General features: G+C 39.8%; 1 long non-coding RNA gene and 1 other non-coding gene across 2 annotated transcripts; both read right to left on the reverse strand.

Moving 5' to 3' along the window:
- Positions 1-9,082: 9,082 nt before the first annotated feature.
- On the reverse strand, positions 9,083-9,189 carry LOC112678657 (U6 spliceosomal RNA). The gene has a single exon (XR_003147742.1). It is a non-coding gene; the product is annotated as a U6 spliceosomal RNA (small nuclear RNA).
- A 10,217-nt stretch (positions 9,190-19,406) lies between these two features.
- On the reverse strand, positions 19,407-20,645 carry LOC125753999 (uncharacterized). The gene is made up of 2 exons (XR_007407145.1): positions 20,152-20,645; positions 19,407-19,731 (listed from the first exon to the last, which is right to left on the reverse strand). It is a non-coding gene; the product is annotated as an uncharacterized LOC125753999 (long non-coding RNA).
- Positions 20,646-23,517: the final 2,872 nt, after the last annotated feature.

Consider the following 23,517-nt stretch of genomic DNA (forward strand, 5'->3'; position numbering starts at 1 on the left):
CCCTTCAATGAGGTAATTCAGTTTGTAGAAAATGTCACTTGCTAAGCCTATGCTTGGTAAGTCTATGTTTTGGTTGAACCTGGGCCTTGTGTGTTGCTCTTAAATCAAGCATAAAAAGGGCAGCCCTGGTGGCGCAGCAGTTTAGCGCCGCCTGCAGCTCAGGGTATGATTCTGGGGACCCAGGATTGAGTCCCACATGGGGCTTCCTGCATGGAGCCTGCTTCTCCCTCTGCCTGTGTCTCTGCCTCTCTCCCTCTGTGTGTGTGTGCGTCTCTATGAATAAATAAATAAAATCTTTTAAAAAATCAAGCATAAAAGTAGCCATGATCTTGCTAATTCTTGAAAGTCCAGATTAAATCTGGACTTAAAGTAAAATCCCTTTGCAAGAAAGGAATTCTTATTTCCTAGGTGAAGAGGTTAGTAGGAGCTGTTGATGTGTCATGTCGTTATCTTCAGATCTCTCATTTTATAACTTCACAGCTTTGTACCTTTGGTCTGCCCCTCTCCTCTTTCCTGCAACCTCCAACCTCCATGTTTGTCCATCCAATGGCAAACCATTTCTGCTGCAGCCCCATTCCATGGTAAAGATGATTCCATCCTCCTCTTCAAAGAGACTCCGTTTCCTTGGCCTGGCTAAAGCCTGTGCCTTTCCAGTAAACATTGATATTTCCCTTTTTTAGAAGGTCAGGTTGATGGAGGTGTGATTTACATTTAGTAAAGTTGTACAGCTGAATTGTAACAACTCTATACACTCCTATGACCACCACCACCACCACTGTAAAGACAATTTCTGTTACCTCTACCAATGTTTCTTGTTGTTTAGTAGTCTCTTTGTTCAGACCCTAGCAATGAGCAACCAGTGACTTGATTTCTGGTCCTGTAGTTTTGCCTTTTCTGGAATTTCTTATAGATGGAATCATACAGTTTATAGCATTTTGAGTCTAGCTTTCTTCACTAAGCACCATGCACTTGGAAGATTTATTCATGTTGTTGCTCCTATAGGTAGTTCTTTCCTTTCTATTGCTGAATAGGGTTCCATTTTATGGATGTACTACAGTTTGCTTACCTTTTTACATTCAGATTGTTTCCAGTTTTTAGTGGTTATTAGTAAAGCCACTATGATTATAGATAATTTCAGGTTTGTCCATTTCGATGTGTGTATATGTAATTCATTCTTTCTTATTGTGGAGTATGTGTTCCATTAGGAAGTTTGTTTATTCATCCACTTGTTGATAGACATTTGTGTTGTTTATAGTTTTTGTCTATTAGAAGGAAACCTACTATGAACATTTGTGTATGAGTCTATTTTTTTAATATTTCATTTATTTATTTGAGAGAGAGAGCATAAGGTGAGGGGCAGAGGGAGAAGCAGACTCCTAACTGAGCAGGGAGCTGACTCCGGGCTCCATCCTGGGACTCCAGGATCATGACCTGAGCCATAGGGAGAGGTTTAACCAATTGAGTAACCCAGGCGCCCCTGTGTATAAGTCTTTGTATAGATATATGCTTTCTCCTCTTGTGGATAAATGCCTAGATCACGTAGCAAACTATTTTCTAAAGTGGTTGTGCCATTTTATATTCCCACCAACAATGTAAGAGGATTCTAGAGGCCTCTCATTCTTACCAGCACTTGGTGGACACCTTTTTTAATTTCAGCTATTGTAATAGGCATGCAGTGGTATCTCACTGTGGTTTTGAATTGTATTTCTCTAATGACTAATGATTCTAACATCTTTCATATCCTTATTTACCATTCAAATATCTTGGATGAAGTATCTTCCTATTTTAGTCCATTCTTACATTGGGTTGTTTTCTTATTATTGCACTTTTTGAGTGTTTTATATATATACTGCATACTAGATCTTTATCAGGTATATATTTTCAAATATTTTCTGAGACTTGTCTTCATTTTCTTAACAGTGCTTTTTGAAGAGGAGCTTTTAATTTTGATACAGTCCAGTTTATCAATTTTTTTGTTTAATGGATCATGCTTTTGGTGTTGTATCTAAGGTATCTTTGCCCAGCCCAAGATCACGAAGATGTTTTTCCTATTTTTTCATCCAAAAGTTTCCTTAATTCTAGATTTTATTTTTTAGTTTTATGATGCTTGTCAAGTTAATTTTGGTTTAGGGTGTCAGGTGTCAAAGGGTGTTAGGGTGTCAAAATTATTATTATTATTTTTTTAATATCTTTTTTTAAGTTTTTTATTTATTTATGATAGGCAACAGTGAGAGAGAGAGAGGCAGAGACACAGGCAGAGGGAGAAGCAGGCTCCATGCACCGGGAGCCTGACATGGGACTCGATCCCGGGTCTCCAGGATCGCGCCCTGGGCCAAAGGCAGGCGCCAAACCGCTGCGCCACCCAGGGATCCCGGGTGTCAAAATTATTAAGAAAATTTTTTTTGACACATGGATTTCCTATTGTTCCAGCATCATTTGTTGAAAAGACAATCCCTTTGCACCTTTGGCAAAAATCAATTGATCAAATGTGTTTGAGTCTATTTCTGGACTCTTCTGCTTCATTGATCTGTGTCTATCCTTTTATCAATATATATGGTCTTGATGACTAGAGCTCTTTTACAGTAAGTCTTTAAATCAGGTAGTAGGAGTTCTAACTTTTATCTTTCTGAAATTGTTTTGGGTATTCTAATTCCTTTTGTTTTCTTTATACATTTTAGGTTCAGCTTGTCAGTTTCCATTAAAAAAATCTACTGGGATTTTGATTTGGTTTGTGTTGAATTCTATACACAAATTTGAGGAGATTTGACATCTTCACACTATTGAGGCTTCCAGCTACATATGTAGTATACTGCTCCTTTTATATTTAGATCTTTTTTTTAAAAGATTTTATTTATTTATTCACAAGAGACACACACACACACAGAGGCAGAGACACAGGCAGAGGGAGAAGCAGGCTTCATGCAGGGAGCCTGATGGGGGACTTGATCCCGGGACTCCAGGATCACGCCCTGGGCTGAAAGCAGGCTCTAAACTACTGAACCACCCAGGGATCCCCAGAGCCATCCAGGGATCCCCTATATTTAGATCTTGATTTCTTTCATCAGTGTTTTGTATTTTTCAGTGTAGAGATCTTGGACCTGTTTTGTTAGATTTATATCAAAGTATATGATTTTTTGGTGTTAATATAAAGGCATAACATTTCAAATTTCAATTTCTGTTGTTTTAAGAATATATTAATAAAATTGATTCTGTAATATGTTGACCTCTTATCCTGCAACCAGACTAAGATCAATTATTCGTTTTAGTAGCTTTTTGGTAGTGTGTGTGTGTGTGTGTGTGTGTGTGTGTGTTTTCTTTATAGACAGTCATGTCATCTGCAGATAGGGACATCTTTATTTCTTCTTTTCTGGTTTATATGCCCCCCCTTTTGTATTATTGTACTTGCTAGGGCAACAGGTATGATGATGAACAGAAGTGATGAGAACACACATCCTTGCCTTATTCCAGATCTTAGAGAGAAAACATTTAGTTTTTCACTATTAAAGATGATATAAGCTATAAATTACTTGTGCATAATCTTTGTGAATTTGAAGAAACTTTTTTAAAAATTCCTTTTTAATCTTTAGTTTGCTGAGAATTTTTGTCACAAATGTTAGTTGAATTTTGTTAATTGCTTTTTCTACATGTATTGAGATGATTATATGTTTTTTTCTTTAGTTTCTTGATATGATGAAGTACATTGATTTTCTAATGTTGAACTAATCTTTCAATCCCAAGATTTGCTAATTTTTTTTATTTTTAAAAAAGATTAAAAAAAAAAGATTTTATTTATTCATTCATGAAAGACATAGAGAGGCAGAGACATAGAGGGAGAAGCAGGCTCCATGCAGGAAGCCCGATGTGGGACTCGATCCTAGGATCCCAGGATCATGCCCTAAGCCAAAGGCTGATGCCCAGCCGCTGAGCCACCCAGGCATCCCTCTTGTACTTTTTTTTTTCTTTCTGGTTTTGGTATTAGGATAATGTTGTCTCATAAAATGAATTGGGAAGAATTCTCTCATCTTTTATTGTCTGGAAAACTATAGAATTGATATTATTAAATATCTTATACAATTTGCCAGTGAAACGGAGTCTGTAAGGTTTTTTTAAGGATTTTTTTAAAAAAATTTATTTGACACAGATAGAGAGAGCACAAGTAGGGGGAGCAGCAAAGGGAGAGAGAGAAGCAGGCTCTCCGCTGAACAAGGAGCTTGAGATGGGACTCAATCCCAGGACCCTGGGATCATGACCTGAGCTGAAGGCAAATACTTAACCAACTGAGCCACCTAGTCACACCCTGTGATAAGATTTTTAACTACAAATTCAATTTCTTTAATGGATACAGGACTCTTCAGGTTATTTATTTTTTCTTAAATAAGCTTTGATAATTTTTACCTTTTAAGGATTTGGTCATTCATCTAACTTGTCAAATTTATGGGCATAAAGTTATTAATATACCTTTAATATTCTTTTTAGTTCTGTAGGATCTAGTTCTTGATTGTAATTTCCATCTTCCTCTACTTTTTCTTTTTTTTTAAGATTTTATTTATTTGAGAGAGAGAGTGCACAAGTGGGTGGAGGGGCAGAGTGAGAGGAAGAAGTAGGGTCCCCGCTGAGCAGGGAGCCTGACTCAGGATCCATCCCAAGATCTTGAGATCATGACCTGAGCTGAAGCCAGATGCTTAACTGACTGAGCCACCCAGGTGCCCCTACCATACTTTTATTGATCAGACTAATAGTTCATCAGTTTTACTAATCATCTCAAAGAACTAATTTTTAGTTTCATTGATTTTGTCTATTTTTCTGTTTTTAATTTTCTTGATTTCTGTTTATTATTTCCTTTCTTCTACCTATGTTGAATTTAATTTGCCCTTTTACTAGTATATACTATTTTTATATTTAAAAAACAACTTTATCAAGATAATTTACATATCATAATATTTACTGATTCTCAGGGTATAATAGTTTTTGGTATATTTACAAAGTTATATAGCCATCCATCACTATAATGTAATTAAAGGACATTCTTATCACAAAAAGAAACTGTAACCATTAGCAGGCACTACCCATTCTTTTTTCCCCATCCCATTCTGAAGCAACTACTTTTTATTTTTATTTTTTTTTTAATTTTTTTTATTTTATGATAGTCACAGAGAGAGAGAGAGAGAGAGAGAGAGAGGCAGAGACACAGGCAGAGGGAGAAGCAGGCTCCATGCACCGGGAGCCCGATGTGGGATTCGATCCCGGGTCTCCAGGATCGCGCCCTGGGCCAAAGGCAGGCGCCAAACCGCTGCGCCACCCAGGGATCCCCCCATTCTGAAGCAACTACTAATCCACTTCCTGTCTCTGTAGATTTGCCCATTCTGAAAATTTCATGTAAGGTGTATCATAAAGATGTGGTCTTTGTGTCTCATTTTTTTCACTTGGCAAAATATTTCTGAGGTTCATCCATGTTGTAGCATTCATTAATACTTTATTCTTTTTTATTGTTGAATAACATTCCATTTTGTGGATATACCACATTTTGCTTATCTTTGGTGGACATTTGGGTTGTCTTCACTTTTTGGCTCTTGTGAATAATGCTGCTATGAACGTTGGTTTACAAGTATCTGCTTAAGTCCCTGCTTTCATTTCTTTTTTTTTTTTCTTTTTTAATTTTTTATTTATTTATGATAGTCACACAGAGAGAGAGAGAGGCAGAGACACAGGCAGAGGGAGAAGCAGGCTCCATGCACCGGGAGCCTGATGTGGGATTCAATCCCGGGTCTCCAGGATCGCGCCCTGGGCCAAAGGCAGGTGCCAAACCGCTGTGCCACCCAGGGATCCCCCTGCTTTCATTTCTAGAGGGATGCATACCTACAAGTGGAATTACTGGATCGTATGATAATTCTTTAAGTTTTTAAGATCCACCAAACTGTTTTCCTAAAATTTTTTTTTACATGTTAAGAACCTCATATATGCAAGGCACTGTGCAAAGAATTTTTGAATATTCATTTATTCTATTGAACATTCAAATGCTTAATTGTTTATTGAACACCTCTTGAGTACTGAACCCTGGGTATACCATGATGAATCAAATATAATCTCTGCCCTCCTGCAATTTACAGTCTCATTGGCAGAGATACTCATGCAAATTAATTTTACATTGTAATGGTAATAAATGCTGGAAATGAGAATTATGGGGACAATGACAGCCTATAAAAGGAATTTAATTTCATTGGGGAAGTCGGGGAAGGCTTCTCTCTGCGGTGACAAAATCCAAGTAGGAGTGAATTAAGTGAGGCAGTGAGAGCAATTCTTTCATGCAGAGGGAGCAGTGGGCCTTTCATTGCCATGATGGAAGGAAGTGTGCATTTATAAAGCTCTCTAAGACCTTTTGAACTCTTGTTGGAGCAAAGAAGAAAGGGAAGGTCATAGTAAAAGAGGTAAGGGATGGATATTACAGGGAATATATATTCTGCTATCTCAACTTCACAGCAGTTTTTTATTTTAAAAAAATTCTTAGAGAGTGTGTGCACCTGCACACACACATACACACACGCGTGGGCACATGCACGCACACCTGAGCAGACTGGGAGGGAGAGAGAATCTTAAGCAGGTCAGTGTAGAGCTCACATAGAGCTCAATCTCAAAACCCTGAGATCATGACCTGAGCCAAAATCAAGAGTCAGATCCTTAACAGACTGAACCACCCATGTGCCCCTTCACAGCAGTTATTTGTTTGTTTGTTTGAAGAATATATTTATTTCTTGAGATAAATTTATAGACATTTAGTTGGTTGGTTGTTTTTCAACCAGAAAATTAAAACTATATGATATAAAAATATTTTCCTTTATTCCTTAACTGCCAGGAAACAATGACAAATTTAGTTTTCCACAAAGGTAATGAATTAATCCCAACTACCTAGTAACATCCAGGCCTTTTAAGTGGCCTCTGTCAAGCTTTTACTTTTAATTCGCTATTTTAGTATATGTTCAAAATAAATTTTATGAAATGCTGTTAATGTATTAAGTATATACAATGAAATAAAGATCTACATAACTATGATAAAAGCTATTAGTACCACTATAAAAACGTTACAGGCAACATGATCTAAAAAATTATTTATTTATTTATTTTTAATATTTTATTTATTTATTCATGAGAGACATACAGAGAGGGCAGCCCAGGTGTCTCAATGGTTTAGCGCGGCCTTCCACCCAGGCCCTGATCCTAGAGACCCGGGATCAGGTCCCATGTCGGGCTCCCTGTATGGAGCCTGCTTCTCCCTCTGCAAATGTCTCTATCTCTGTCTCTGTCTCTCTCTCTCTCTGTGTCTCTCATGAATATTCTAGGAATCGAGAACCATTTTATATTTTGGATATCTTTTTTAATAATTTTTTTAGAATTCTGGCATAAAAGTAACAGATAATAGAAAATTGGGGGAGGAAAATTAACCTTTATTTTTATTTTCTAAAGATTTTATTTATTTATGGAGACACACAGAGAGAGAGAGAGAGAGACGCAGAGAGACAGGCAGAGGGAGACGCAGGCTCTATGCAGGAAGCTGGATATGGGACTCAATTCTGGGTCCCCAGGATCACACCCTGGGCTGAAGGAGGCGCTAAACCACTAAGCCACCGGGGCTGCCCTATTTTTATTTTTTTAATATTTTTTTCTGAATTTATTTATTTATTTATTCATGAGAGACACAGAGGGATAGAGAGGCAGAGACACAGGCAGAGGGAGGAGCAGGCTCCCTATAGGGAGCCTGATGATCCTGGGACTCCAGGATCACACCCTGGGCTGAAAGCAGAAGCTCAACCACTGAGCCATCCAGTCGTCCCAGGGAGTTAACTTTTAAATTGAAGTTCCAAATACTTTATAAATGTAACAATAATTCATAAAGTCAAATAAAATCATAGCACAGCAGTTTTTTAAACTGAAGTGAATTCACATAACAAAATTAATAACTTTAAACAATTCAATGCAATTTAGTACATTCACAATGTTGTGTGACTACTACCTCTGTCTAGTTCCAGGGCATTTTCATCAGTCTAAAAGGAAACCTGTACCCATTAAGCAGTCACTATCCATTATCCTTATCCCTGGCAACCACCAATCTTTCTATCACTATGGAGTTATCTATTCTGGATATGTCATATAAATGGAATCATATAATCTGTGGTCTTTTGCGTCTGGCTTCTTTCACTTAGCATGAAGTTTCCAAAGTTCATTCATGTGATGGTGTATATCAGAGCCTCATTTCTCTTTTTGCTGAATAATATTCCATTTTATATATATATACCACAATTTATCCATTCATCCATTGATGAGTACTGGGCTGTTTCCACCTTTTGGCTATTGTGATTAGTGCTGCTATGAACATTCATGTGCAAGGATTTGTTTGAGTATCTGTTCTGCAGTTCTCTTGGGTCTATACCTAGGAGTTGAATTGAAGGGTCATCTGTTAATTCTGTTTAAATTTTTGAAGAACTGCCAAGCTTTTGTCTACACTAGCTGTACCATTTTACATTCCCACCAGCCATGTATTAGGGTTCCAATTTTCCACATTCTTGCCAAGACTGTTATTGTCTGTTTTTTTTTTTTTTATTGTAGCCTTTCTAGTGAGTGTGACATAATCTCTTATTGTGGTTTTGTTTTTTTTTTTTTAATTTTTTTTTTTAAATTTATTTATGATAGTCACAGAGAGAGAAAGAGAGAGAGGCAGAGACATAGGCAGAGGAAGAAGCAGGCTCCATGCACCGGGAGCCCGATGTGGGATTCGATCCCGGGTCTCCAGGATCGCGCCCTTCGCCAAAGGCAGGCGCCAAACCGCTGCGCCACCCAGGGATCCCTCTTATTGTGGTTTTGATGTGCATTGTGCATTTCCCTAATATCGTGATGTTAATCATCACCTTCATTGGCTTATTTGCCACCTGTCTTCTTTGAAAAAAATATCTATTCATGTCCTTTATCTATTTTTTAATTGGGTTGTCTTTTTGTTATTGACTTGTAATAGTTCTTTATATACTGAAGTGCAAATCCTTAGATATATGATTTACAAATGTTTTCACTCACTCTGTGGGTTTTCTTTTCACATTTTTGAGAGTATACTTTCATGAATTTGCATGTCATCCTTGCGCAGGGGCCATGCTAATCTTCTCTGTATCGTTCCAATTTTAGTATATGTGCTGCCGAAGCGAGCACTTGAGAGTATACTTTCATGTACAGAAGTTTTTAATTTTGCTAAAGTCCAAACTATCTTTTTGTTTTGTTTTGGTGTCATATCTAGTGATTTCCTAACCAAGATCATGAAGATTTACTCCTAGGCTTTCTTCTATGAGTTTTATAGGTTTGGTTTTTACATTTATGTGTTTGATTTATTTTGAGCTAACATTTGTATATTGACTCAAAATATGCGTGAGGTAGGAGTCCACCTTTAATCTTTTGCATGTGGATATCAGTTGTCTGAGCACCATTAATTGAGGAGAATATTTTTTCCTCATTGAATTGTCTTGACATTTTCATTGAAAATCAATTGACTGTATATGTGAAGGTTTATTTCTGTCTTCTGAATTCTATTCCATTAAGCTACACGTGTAAATTTGTGCTAATACCACAGTCTTAATTACTATAGTTTTATAGTAAGGTTTGAAGTCCAGAAATTCCAACTTTGTTCTTTTGTAAGATTCTTTTGGCTTTTCGGAGTCCCTTCTATATCCATATGCATTTGAAAGTTGGCTTGTCAATTTCTTCAAAAGAAGCTTGGATTTTGATAGCAATTGCATTAAATTTGTAGATCACTCTGGTAAATATCTCCAACTTGGCAATATTAAAACTTCTAATCCATGAATGGATTAGTATCTTCTTGATTATTTTTGCATATATAATTATTTGCCTGATGTTTTCTTTTGATGTCTTGATCTGGTTTAGTATTAGTTTAATATTGGGCAAATGGAGTGATTCGAAAGTGTTTCCTCCTCCTCTGTTTTTTTGGGGGAGAGTTTATGAAGAATTGAGGTTAATTCTTCTTTAAATCTTTGGTGAATTCACCAATGAAGTCATCTGACCCTGGGCTTTTCTTTGTGGAAGTTTTAATTTTTTCTATATATATTTATTTATTGAGAAGTTTTTAAAATTATTAATTCAATCTCTTTACTCATTGGACATCTTTTCAAATTTTCTATTCTTTTCATATCCATTTTGGTAGTTTGTGTCTTTCTAGCTGTTTATCCATTTCATCTAGATTACCTAATTTGTTGGTATACTATTGTTACTATGTTCTCTTATGATCATTTTTATTTCTGTAAGGTTGGTATTAATGTCTCTTATTTATTCATGATTTAGTAATTTGCTCTGCATGTGGCAAAAAAATCTTTTCTATTATCTTAACAATAGATATATTTTAAAAGTAATCTCTATGCCCAATGTGGGGCTTGAACTCATGACCCAGAGATCAAGAGTCTCATGCTCTACTGACTGAACCAGCCAGATGCCCCTTACTTTAAGAATATTTTAAAATCAAGACATTTTTTTTCAGTGTAAAATACATTTAAAATGAGAATAGACATAATACATGCAATACCATAAAATTGCATCCATTTTGTTAAAGTGTACAAAATTCTTACACTCAAAAAGTTAAGAATTATGTGATTTTTCTTGTGTACCTCCTACTAATCTTCAAACTTTTTCTTAGCAATGCATTCTCATATCAACCAGAGGCTTATGGGTCTTTCTCATCTCTGCCTCCAATGTTATGTCAACATCAAGTCATCACTCAAAGATGATTTCATAATACAAGACCAGAGGTTTCAAGGGACAAAGATTTATAATGTAGTCGGTGTTATAATGCAGTAAGTTGACTATCTTGAACATAAAGAATGACTGTGGTCCAGAGATGTTCTTGGGGGAGATGGGTCTCTCTAAATGGTTTTCCTTTCTTCAAGTGGAGACTTTCATCATTTAAAAAAAAAAAAAAAAAAAAAGTAGCCATCTAAGATTAGGCAAGGCTGCCACCTAGTGGACCAAATATGAACATTTCTTGGGGAATTTTTCAATCTCAGCCTGACTTAATTAGACTTATTAATTATTCATGAATTTATATATTCAACAAACATGAAGTGCTCACACACCAGACACAAAGCTAAGCACTGGAATACTAAAATCAGACAGGCAGAGTTATTGCCCTATAGGCACACACAGACCAGTAGAAGGGACAGATGACTAAATGAATAAATAAATTGCAAAGCAGCAAGTGCCGTAAGTGACTTACTCCCAACACTCTGGTTCACCTTTAACTTTAAAGGAATTGGAACCTCAGTCTAGACATAGCAAATCCAAGTTCTTCGTTGCTTGTAGTTGATGACTGTAAAAAGTGAGGGGGGCTAGTGGGGGAGGGAACAGAGGAAGGAAGCAAACCAAAAGTAACAATGGCTTTTACATTGATTTTCACTCAAGTCTTTCAGAGATACTATAAAGCTGTTTAGATGTTGACTTTTCCAAGTTTCTAAAACTGGCATTTACAACACTTTAAGGCTACAGATTTTATGTTTTTGGGATTGTACACTATGCATACATATTTGAAGTCCAGCAGCAAACTATCTAAGGAAGAGAAGCACAGAAATTGTGCATTCACAAGCTAGTGTTAAATGCGGTAGCAAAGTGGTTTAAAGCAAGAGTTTTTGAATGAGGTGGTCCTGGGTGTGTGTCCCGAGTCAGCAGATTACCCAGGAGGGCTATTAAAGCAGCTTCCCTGACCAAATGGCAAGAGCAGTAGTGCCTTCTTCATTTGGTTGTGGTGCTGAGTATGACAGAAAAGGTACAGATATCATTCAGTAAGTGCTGAGCAGAGTGAAGGTCCAATAAGCATGAGCATTTATTATTCTTGTGAAGACATCATGTGGATTGCTTCGGGAAAGACAGTCCCTAACACAGACTTCTTCCCTTATGTGGCAGTCTCTCATAATAAACACTGTTTGGGCTAGGTCTCCCTGCAACTGTATGGCTAGAGGTGAGGCACTCTATGCCCACCTGCTTTTTGTTCTCCCCCCTGGAAAATTCACCTCTCTAGACCAATAAGCTGGGCATCTGCTATAATTTAGCCATTGCCAGCTGCTAGGAAGACAAAATAGAACACAGAACATTGTTCTTAGAACTGTTTTAACAGTAAAGTGTGGGCAAAGGAATAAGTAGGCATGTTCTTAGATGTTGTAGTTACAAAAGTAAGGGTCAATCGTCAAAGGAATTTCATTTAGGGCAATTAGCTGTTCTGAAATTAGTAATTCAACATAACCAATTCATTTCCACTAAATATGGCCTCTGGTCGAAAGGGGAAAATGAATTTGACTTCTGAATTTTTAATAGCTAAAAAGATCTTTACATGTAATTACAACTTTCTGATTCTATTTACACAACTAGACATCATCAAATGCATTAACATACCACAAACCAGCAGCATTGGCATCCTCTTTGAGCTTTTTAGCAATGCAGAATCCCAGTCCTCACCCCTCACCTTCTGCATACGAATCTACATCTTACCAAGATCCCCAGATAATTGTGTACAATTTAAAGTTTGAGGGAGCCTGGGGGGCTCAGTTGAGCATCTGCCTTCAGCTCAGGGCGTGATCCTGAGGTCCTGGGATGGGGTCCTGCATCGGGCTCCCGGCAGGGAGCCTGCTTCTCCCTCTGCCTATGTCTCTGCTTCTCTCTGTGTGTCTCTCATGAATAAATAAATAAATAAATAAATAAATAAATAAATAAATAAATAAATAAATAAAATCTTTTTTAAAAAGTTTGAGAAGCTCTGATACAAGTTAGTGCGCTAGCATCCTGCAGCAGCACACGCGGAACACTAGGGGGACCCGTTTCTTCATATTTCCTACAGCTAGAAGGGTGAATTAACCGCCCCTGTAAATGGTTTCTGCAACTTTTTTCCTCCCCATTGGAAGAACATTTTGTTCTTTAAATGAAGATAAAACAAAGATGATACAACAAATGTTATGTATGATATACAAGTTGTATCTGATGAATAACTGTGGAGTTGACATATTTTAAAACTTTTCTAGTAAAGTCTAAAGTGCTTTAGAAACACTTAAAACAATTATTGTTCTAAAAGTCCAGACAAATATTTGAAAATAATATGACACTATTTTGTACTATAGGTTGGAGTGGAGTTAAAATAAAAATGAGTAAGTGGAAAAACTAAAAACAAAAACAAAAACAAAACAGAAAACCTAAAAAACTAAAAACTAAAAAAAAAAAAAAGGAAAAACTTTTGCTTTAAATTGTGTGCGTGCGTGTGTGTTTGGTATAATTTATTACAAGAAGTACACTCATTAAATGTGAAAAAATATAAAAACAAGGATGGCGTCATTTTATAATGACATAAATAAACTAGGATGAACCTTTAACCTATTAAACTTCATCATCAAAGACATCTAGTCAAGGTCACCGGTAAAAATGAACTTCCTGCTTCTTTCCTTTAGAATAAACAAAGAAATCTATAAATTGAGAGTTCAGGCTTACCAGCTACAGGGAGGGAACTCTAAGGCGAGGCTAAGTGACCAAATAGATTATAATAGGCTAAGTGACCAAATAGATTATAATAGCTGCTTGCCCTGCACCCCCAGGCCACACAGCATATGGCCATGGGCCATGCTCCCCTGGCTTCAGTCTTCACCCAGTGAGAGCTGCCCAATCTTTCTTAGGGAGGCTGAAACACCGTAGTAGCTCCTTGAGGTACTTTTGTCTCCTCTACTTCAGATTTTAGGAGCAGGCTTCTTGGGGAGAGGTTCCCAGCTTGTGTTGGGCCTGAGTGCACCTAGAGAATTACGAGAATCTTGTTTATCACATTAGTTTAGTAGCTCTTGCCCCTCTTTGGTTAGCATGGATATTCATCTCCTTAGTTACTGTGGTAAGGGGCTCAGGACTGTCGATTCATGAAGCAATCTGAGAGAGAAATGAGAAAATCAGAAAAGTTCATTAAGCCTGAAACCTCTGTAACCTTATCGATGAGGAAATAATCATCAAGGAATCCAGTATTGGTGATAATGTGTAGAAGTGGGTTTGCTCTGTCACCATCGTTGGGGTTGTGTTTTGGCACAGTGTTTCAGAGTGCAGCTTGCCAGGGTTTGCCAGGATAAAAGAAAAAGACACACTTTTTCACTCAAAGCCATATACTAAGTTAGAAATGGTGTTCTAATACTAGAAGCCTGACACATTGGCTTACAAATGCAGAGAGCAGGCAAGTGCCCCGAATTATTTTTATTTTCCTGTGTGCCTGCCACCCAGATCTATGCTGTTTCTTCTCATTATATAGATAAAACCAAAGAGAGCAGAATTTTGGTTCCTGGAGCCAATGAACTGTCACTGCAAGATTTCAAAATGTTCTTCAGATTATTTCCCTTAGAAATACCAAATTGCACCAAAAGCAAGCCCAGGAGAATGGGACTGATGGTTTTTAACAGTTAAAATGGCCAATGTTTTTAAAAAAGAATTGTGAAATAAAGGCTTTTCCAGCTGAACTGAGTAACCCCCTCAGCTAGCTGACCCCATCCCTCCACCCTCCACTGTCTCCAGCCTGCTGAGGATGCATGTGGCACAGGGTTGGAACCAGAACCCGGACAGGGTGTCCTGGTCTTTGTTCAATGCCCTCCTCTGACAGCTCCTCCACAGCCTGAACCTTTTCCAGCCTCCCCCTCCCCCTCCAACCCCAGCTCTGGCTGGGTGAGAAAGGTGTATTAGGTGTCATGGCCAGAAATAGAATTCAGTGTTCCAAGTCTTATAACACAAAAGAAAACCAATGAGGCTGTTTTGGGTTCCCAAGTACACTACAGACTAATGAGCTAAGTTTCAATAGAGATGAAAAAAAAGCTGTTTAGACACTTGCACTGAACCATAAGGAATGTCCCAACCATGCTGCCACCAACCCTTTGAGCTGGTCTGAATCCTAGGTGAGTTGCTATCCACATTTAATTGTCATCGAGAGGATAGCAGATCTCAGGCTCTCTGGCAGACTAAAGAAAATCTGTTTGGATGAGTGAAATATCCTCCCTCCTGATAGTCAATGATTCCCTTATAGATTTCTTTTGAAAGCTTGCAAGTGGGATAGTGGCTCATTTTATCTTATCTTCCCCGTACCCTATTCAATATAAGATAAAAAGGTGCACCTTTATAAAACACTCCTAATTTGCCACTAGTATTTCTTTTTTATTTCTTTTAAAGAGTTTTATTTATTCATGAGAGACACACACAGAGAGAGAGAGGCAGAGACATAGGTAGAGGGAGAAGCCCGGAGCCACAGGGAGCCTGATTGGGACTCAATTCCAGGACCCCAGGATAACGCCCGGAGTGTGAAGGCAGACACTCAACAGCTGAGCCACCCAGGTGTCCCTGCTACAGGTATTTCTTAAAGATAGAAAATAACTGGCATTTGTTGAATGCTGACAACATGCTGGACCAGGGCTAACTTCTTCAACTAAATAAACACAAGTCTCCCAGCGAGAGTTCTAAAGCATCTTGAGGAGGGTGGGTGTTCAGGTGGTGCCTGTTGGGGCTTGTTATAGTCGTCTCACTGCACACCTTGTCTTAGGTGGCCTAGAGGATGCCTGCAGATCCTTGCTGCTTCAGGCAACAAACCCCTGGAGAAACATTTGGAAAAGACTGTATCTGTGTTCTGAAAGCCTCGTGACACCTCTGCTAAGGTCAAGAAAGCAGTAGCACCAGACCTTGGAGAAGGGCTGTCCAAGGCTTGCTGCAGGTCCAGGAGAAAATGATGGAGCTATCTTTGAAGAAATGCTGCCAGTGACCATGGTGGCTCAGAGATTAGCAGCCAGTGTGTGGACACATGTGGACAACAATTACCAGACCAGGGGCACCTGGGTGGCTCAGTCAGTTAAGCATCTGACTCTTGATCTCAGCTCAGGTCTTGACCTCAGGGTTTGTGAGCTCAAGCCCCATGTTGGGCTCCATGCTGGGCTTGGAGCCATTTTAAAACAAAAACAAAAAAAAAGATCAGACCAATAAGCCATTTGGGAAACTTGGGCTCTGAATTGAGAAAGATCTAAAAGTATCCTAATTTATTTTTATTATATCTTTCTTTTTATGTATGTTTAAGAGTGGCATGCTAAAAGCCTGTATCTAAATAGATCTAATAAGGATTTATATTGAAATATAAAATAAAACATTTGAAGTGATGAGAAAGCTCTGTGTCATACTTTAATTGGCAGTGTTTTCTCTTAGTGGCTCATAAAAGAGCAGTACATCTTAAAACTGACATTTTAGACTTGTTAAAATATGGGATTTAAAAAATATATATTTTTTCTAATTTGAGAGAGAGAGAGAAAGTGCAAGCGTGCAAGGGGAGGGGAGGGAGGCAAGAACAGGGGGAGAGGGAAAGAATCTTAAGCAGACTCCCCACTGAGTGCAGAGCCAGACCCGTCTCAATTTCCTGCCGTGACCTGAGCCAAAGCAAGTTACTTAACTGACTGAGCCACACAAGTGCCCCTAGAATATTTTTAGTTTAATTTTACAGATGAAGAATTGAGGCACAGGAAGGTGAAACAAATTGCTCAAATTTGCACAGCTAATTGGGATAGGATGCAAACAAAACAGTCGGCTCTAGGATCTGTACCCGGAACTCCCAAGGTATGTGCTCATTATCCACCTTGGCCCAGTTCTGTGATTTTGGCTGGCCTCCTCCAGCCTGGCTTGCCTTTGTTCCTTTCGTCTTTTGGTTTGAATCAGCCATGGTCAGTTTCTTTTGCTGATGACTACTTCTTTGGAAGATCATCTATAGATGTCACCATAAAGTGACCATGCCCAGGAGGGATGTTCAATTTGTTGAGAATGAAGAGGCCCTGTGGGCATAAAGAGTAAGAACCTAAATGGGCTCCTTCACTTTTATCTTTTCTTCTTCAAGTTCTGCGGTCTTGGTGATATCATTAGGCCTTCCATATTTCCCACTAAAACTTGTGACTTTCTGTACATATCCTTCATGTGATGGATACCATTTCCTCAATCAAATGACTGCTATGGGATAGTTGCAAAATTTTGCACACCCGGACTGGATTATTTGCCTTTAGAACACTTCCAGTTTTCTTCTATGGTAATTTAGACACTTGTAAGTTTATTGTTTATAATTATTTGTTTCATATCTGCCCTTCCCATTATGCTAGGTTCATGGGGATAGGGATCAGGGCTGTTTTATGCCTGGTCTTAGGTAAGTGCTCAGAAACCATCTTACTAACCTAATTTTTAGAGCCCCAGGTGTGATTATATATTGTTAGTTTACAAATGAGGGAGCTGGCTGAGTTCTGGCGAGGTGATGCACCTTGTTCTGGTTACAGAGGGGAAGGGGCGTCTGTGCGGGACGAGATTACATCACTCCTGGTTCCTCCTTCAGTCCTCCGGCCTCGTCTCTGTCTGGGTCCCATTGTATATATCCTTCCTGAATATTCTATAGAGGAGAAGTCATGCCAGTTTATCATGCCTAAACAAATGTGTTTATAAATGGTAATTTGCTGTGGTTCAGCCATGGGTTAGAAGATGGGCTAGAAGGAAGCTAAACAATGGATGAAGGTCAAGGTTGAAGCCAGCCATCCTGGGAGAGGAGAAGCAGCCACGGAATGGGGCAGTGGCCTGTGTTTCAGGACGAAGCGACCACCGAGAGTGGCTTAACCGGGGAGGCTGGTGTGTCTCTTGGCCTCGTTCCCCAGACCTACCTGTATGCACTCTTCCCTCCGCAGAGACAGCTCTGCCTGGGCTGTTACTGGACGGAGCCAGCGCTCACCGAGACACCTCTGAAGGTCTAAGCAGCCCTTGGGGCAGGTGGAGTCTGGAGTCCGGTCATGCATGGTCCCGCAGGCTCCCTTGCCCAGGCCCTGCCCTAGGACCCCCATCCCCAGGCACATGTGCCCCAGCACGCCAGGCCCAGGCTGGCGGCCGCGGGGAGCCTGGCTCACCCACCCCCGGCTCTGGAAGGCAGCCGCTGCCAAATCCTTCCAGGGAAGCTGGGGAGGCAGCACCGAAGGTAAACTGTGCTTTGTCTCAGAGAAGGTGGAGGAGGTCCATGACGTCCTGCTGTGATTCCAATTCATACCGAAATAGAGGGAAAGAAAGAAATGGATAAGCTCTTCTCTTCCACTTGGGAACCTTTGGGAGAACTGATTAGTCCAGTCCCATGAAGATATTGGACTGGCCCTCAACTGGAGGCTTGGGGAGACCAGGCCTCGGCGATGCTTGGGACAGAAACTGCAGGAGGCTTGTCAGGGAGGTTGCTTGCTCCACCTGCAATCAGCCCATTGCTGTCCCCTTCTTACAGCCAGCCTAGGGAGGCATCCAGACACTCCCCTCCCCCCTGTCGCGTGGGCGTGCCCAGGAAAATGCCAGCCTGATCAAACCACAGGTCCTGTTTCTCAAAGAGGACAGGAGCTTACAGCAGCTAGCTGAGGACACCAATCGCATGCATGGGAAATATTAACCAATGGAAATGAGCGAAAGTGGGAAGTAACCCTCTCAACCAGGCAGGAGCAGCCTAGGGCGAAGGCAAGAATCCTTGCTAAGTGTTATAAAAGATCCTCCAAAGGGCTGAAGCTCACCTTCAGCTGCTTTAAAAAAAAAAAAAAAATTTATGTTTGTTTATTTGAGAGAGAGAGAGAGAAAGAGCGAGAGTGAGCGCACACGGAATAGTGGGAGAGGGGCAGAGGAGAGGGAGACGCAGACCCCCCGCTGAGCTCACAGCCCAAAGAAGAGGCTCCATCCCAGGACCCTGAGATCATGACCTGAGCCAAAGGCGGACACTTAAACTGACTGAGCCACCCAGGTGCCCCTCACCTTCAGCTTTTGATGGATTCGCCCTTTACCATGCCGGGAAGCCAGTTTTTCTCACTTTCCAGGGATAATACGAACAGCTTCTAAGGGTGAGATTTTTGTGGGTAAGAATCCATCATACTATTAGGGCACAAAATATAAATTAGGGAGTAGAACGCATTATTTGAGAGATAGAAGAGGAAATGTCAAGGAAGTTGGGCTGGTGGTGCCGCCTCCCACTGTGGTAGGTGTCTGGCTGCCCCCTTCCCTTGGACCTCTGCCTCCCCAGACCCGGAGAAGACCAGATAGTTCTTAGAGGTGCACCTGCTCTGACTGAGTGGTTCTGGCTTTTCTCTTTAGTAACTCTCTTCTGAATGGTGGCTTTTGCAATGGCTGCTGGAGACGCAAACTTTTTGGAATATGGCATTGGTTGTTCCCTGCTGCTGCCAGGCCCCCGTGGGACACAAGGCTGGTCGGTGTGCCAGGGAGGTGCCCTGCTCCTCCCCCTTCAAGATGCGAAAGCTCCTTAGAGTCATTTGACAAGCCTCCCTCCCTCACTTAGAAACTGTGAACCGGGTTGCCTGTTTGCTTTATAAAATTCATATGTTCTTTTAAAGTCCTTTTTAGGTGAGCATTTTCCTCACTGGTTTTTATGATAATACTAGTATACTAGGAACATATAGGCAAGTTCACTTTAAAAAAAAAGACAATCTCTTACAAATGGTTCTACTTTTTTCTCTGCCTATTCGGTGTCAAGAAGACAAGTGGCTCGTAGGTGTGGGGTCTGTGTAGGAAGTCTCCTACATGGCCACACTGGGAATGTTTATTGTAGAAAGGGAACTTTTGCCCTGTGAAGTCACCTCCTCCGAGTCACCAGTAGCTTTCTGATATTCTATCACAGGAAATTCCTGGTGGCCCACAAAAGCAGTCTTCTGAGCACAGCTGCAGAGAGAGAGAAAATAATTGCTGAATTTGACAGTAAGGTCTGGGGACCCATGTTCAAGGGTGGCCCAGCACCTGGGCTCTGTGAAATGCACACTGGAGGCTCTTTGAACAATGTCAAAATAATCCAAGGAACAAAGGTCAACTGGCCTTTCATTGTAATGCACTTAATGCAGAGAAAAAGGTACTGGAGGATGTCTTTTGTATCCTAACAAGGTAGTGGGGGAATTGTATTTAGGTTTGCTTTCTTTGAAACTGTAGTAACTGGTCCCCACCCTTACCTAACACTTGATGTTAATTATCAAAACCTTAGGTTGAAAATTTGGATAAAACAGTGACATATTTGAAGCATCAGATTTTGTACCAAAAACTATTTTATGTCAGTGATTTTGACTCAGAACATTAGATTGCCCTACATACTTTACAGATATTTCTCCATCAGCCTCAATTCACCACATGACATGAGCCAAATCCCTTAATTCTCTGGGCCTTAGTTGTCTTATCTGTAACTAAAGGAGTGTCATGAATCTCTAAGTCTCTTCCAAAATTAAGATCCTATGATCTAAGCCTTCCTAGGTCTCTTGTTACAGGAGGAGCAGCTAGTCTCTGCTGTGCTGACAGGGTGCAGAGCCTGAACCATGTTTCTCTGGGTCATGCCCAGGATTTGAGAATGTTACAGTGCAAGTGTTCTTTTCCTGGAATATCTGTGGCTCCAACTGTGACATGAGAATTAGAAGGAGCAACACAAGCCTGAAAGAACAGTACAGATTGAATTAGAAGTTGACTTCCCTAGGGGTAACTGGGTGGCTCAGTTGATTGAGCACCTGACTCTTGATTTTGGCTTAGATCTTGATTTCAGAGTCCTGGGAGAGAGCCCACATTGGGCTCCACGCTCAGAACAGAGTCAGCTTGAGATTCTCTCTCTCCCCCTCTAGCTCTGCCCCTCCCCCCTGCTTGTGCTTTCTCTAAATAAATAAATAAATAAATAAATAAATAAGTCTTTAAAAAAAAGAAAAAAAGAAATTGACTTCCCTAAAATAATTCTGAGCCTTTGTTTGAAGTTGATTCTGGGCTCTTTGAAGACCACTTCTATAACTATTTTTTCGGGAGTCCCATGGAACAGATGTAGGCTTTGCATTAAATCTTTAATGTTCTCTACCAATACGTTTCGAGTGCCTTCAATGTGCCAAATAGCTTGCTTGAGATGGTCCATCTTGATGGCAAAAATCTCATTTGATGTTTTTGCCCTGCTGCGGTAGGATTGACCTGAAGAACACTTAAATGTCTTCATTATTCTCTCTGTGGTAAGATAGAAGGCCAAAGAGTGCCATAAATTCATAGGAGCCAAGGCATTGATGAAATTGGGAAGGAGCCATTCAATAGTCTTTGTGGCCTTCTGTTGGCAGTTGGCATTTTCTAGCCATACAACTGGTGGCTGCTACACACCTCCCACCAGCCACAACAATTCATGGAAATTAATAAATGCATTTATTGGGAGAGGTCATGGGTAAAACAGGAAAATCAGTCCCCCAGCTTCCCAGACAAATACTCTGGGATCGAGTTTCAATAGAAACCAGCAGCCTCCTTCACAGCACTGAGTATTTATAGCAAACAGAAGTGGTTCAAGTTCTTAGGTAGTTCAGCAAGGTTAAGTATGGTTCTTGTATTTGTTTAGTTAACAAATGTGTTTGAAGGAGGTTTGTCCCACAGAATACCAAGTACTAGGAATTCTGGAATGTGAGAGGACTGAATTAATGAGCCTGATTGTCCTCCTCTCAGACTGTGGTCATATGGAAACAGATACTTTTTTTTTTCCCTTAAAATTGACATATAGTTCAATGGGGTAAAATAATCTTTTCAACAGGTGGTGCTTGAAAAAATGGATACCCACATGCATATGAATGAAATTGAATCTCTTCCTTGTATCATACACAAAATTAATTCAGAACAGACCACAGACCTGAGTGTAAGAGCTAAAACGATTACATTTTTAGAAGAAAACATGGGGATCCCTTGGTGGCGCAGCGGTTTAGCGCCTGCCTTTGGCCCAGGGCGTGATCCTGGAGACCCGGGATCGAATCCCACATCGGGCTCCCGGTGCATGGAGCCTGCTTCTCCCTCTGCCTGTGTCTCTGCCCCTCTCTCTCTCTCTGTGTGACTATCATAAATTAAAAAAAAAAAAGAAAGAAAACATGAATAAATTTCTATGATCTTGAATTAGTCAATAGTTGAGTAGATATGACACCAAAAGCATAAGGAGCCAAAGAAAAAATAAATTTGACTATGTCAAAATTTAAACTTTTTATGATATACCAAGAAGGTGAAAAGACAATCCAGAGAATGAGAGAAAATAATTAGCAATCACATATCTAATAAAAAACTGATATCCAAAATATATAAAGAACTCTTACAAGTCAACAACAAAAAGACAAACAACCCAATTAAAAACATGAGCAAAGGATTTGAATAGACATTTGTCCAAAGAAGATACATAACTGGCCAGTAAGCACATGACAATATGCTCAACATCAATAACCATTAAAAAGATGCAAATTAAAACCACAAAGAAATAGCACTTCAAACCCAGGATAACTATAATAAAAAATACAATACCAAGAGTTAGCAAAGATATGGAAAAATTTGAACCCTTATATACTGCTGGGGAGTATGTAAACTGATGTGGCTGGTGTGGAAATTAGTTTGAGGGTTCCTCAAAATGTTAAACATAGGGTTCCCATATGAGCCAGCAATTCTACTCCTAAGTATATGCCCAAGAAAATTCAAGGCATATATAAACTTGTACATAAACATTCATTCATAGCAGCATTATTCATAAGTCCATGAATTAATGAATGGGCAAACAAAATGTTGTGTATCGAAATATAGCATACAGTAGAATGTTATTTGGCTATAAAACAGAACCACATATTGATGCACACCACACTATGGATGAACCACGAAACATTGCGTTGAATGAAAGAGGTCAGGTGCAAAAGACCACATATTCTATGATTCCATTTATATGGAATGTCCTTGATAGGCAAATGTATCAAGACAGATGGTACATTAGTGGTTTTCTAGGACTGGGTGTTGTCAGGGCAGTTGGAGGAATGGTTGCGAATGGGTTTCAGTATTTGAGGTGATGTGATTATCCTAAACTCAGATGATGGTGATAGCTGTATGGCTCTGTCAATATACTAAAGTCATGGAATTGTATACTTTACAGGGTGATTTTTATTTTATTTTTTTAAGAGATTTTATTTATGTATTCATGAGAAACACAAAGAGAAAAGTAGAGACACAGGCAGAGGGAGAAGCAGGCTCCAGGCAGGAGCTTGATGCAGGACTCAATCCTGGAACTCTGGGATCATGTCCTGAAATGAAGGCAGACCCTCAACCGCTGAGCCACCCAGGCGTCCCAGGGGTGAATTCTATGATCTATGAATTATAGCTCAATAGATTTTTAAAATAACCTGACACGTAGGTGGGTATGTGATAAGATATGATGTTGTGCCTGCACTCTCTGGGCCTGCTGCGCCTCATGCTCCCCTTTTCTGCCTCCGCCAGATCCTGGTCCCAGACAGCCCAGGGGAGACCTTTTTCAGCTGAGCTGTGAGAAGGGGAGGGGCTGTGTTTCCCTGCTCCTTCTTCCTACTTGTCTGAGTCCCAGAAATAGAAAAGACCAAAACAAACCCTCAGGCAGTTTGTGGTTCCCAAGAAAAAGAAAAAGGTGATCTGTCACATTGACAGTTTTTACTTACAGACATATTAACGTGCCTTTCTCTC

The sequence above is a fragment of the Canis lupus genome, chromosome 29 (assembly GCF_003254725.2).
Source record: "Canis lupus dingo isolate Sandy chromosome 29, ASM325472v2, whole genome shotgun sequence".
NCBI lineage: Eukaryota > Metazoa > Chordata > Mammalia > Carnivora > Canidae > Canis > Canis lupus.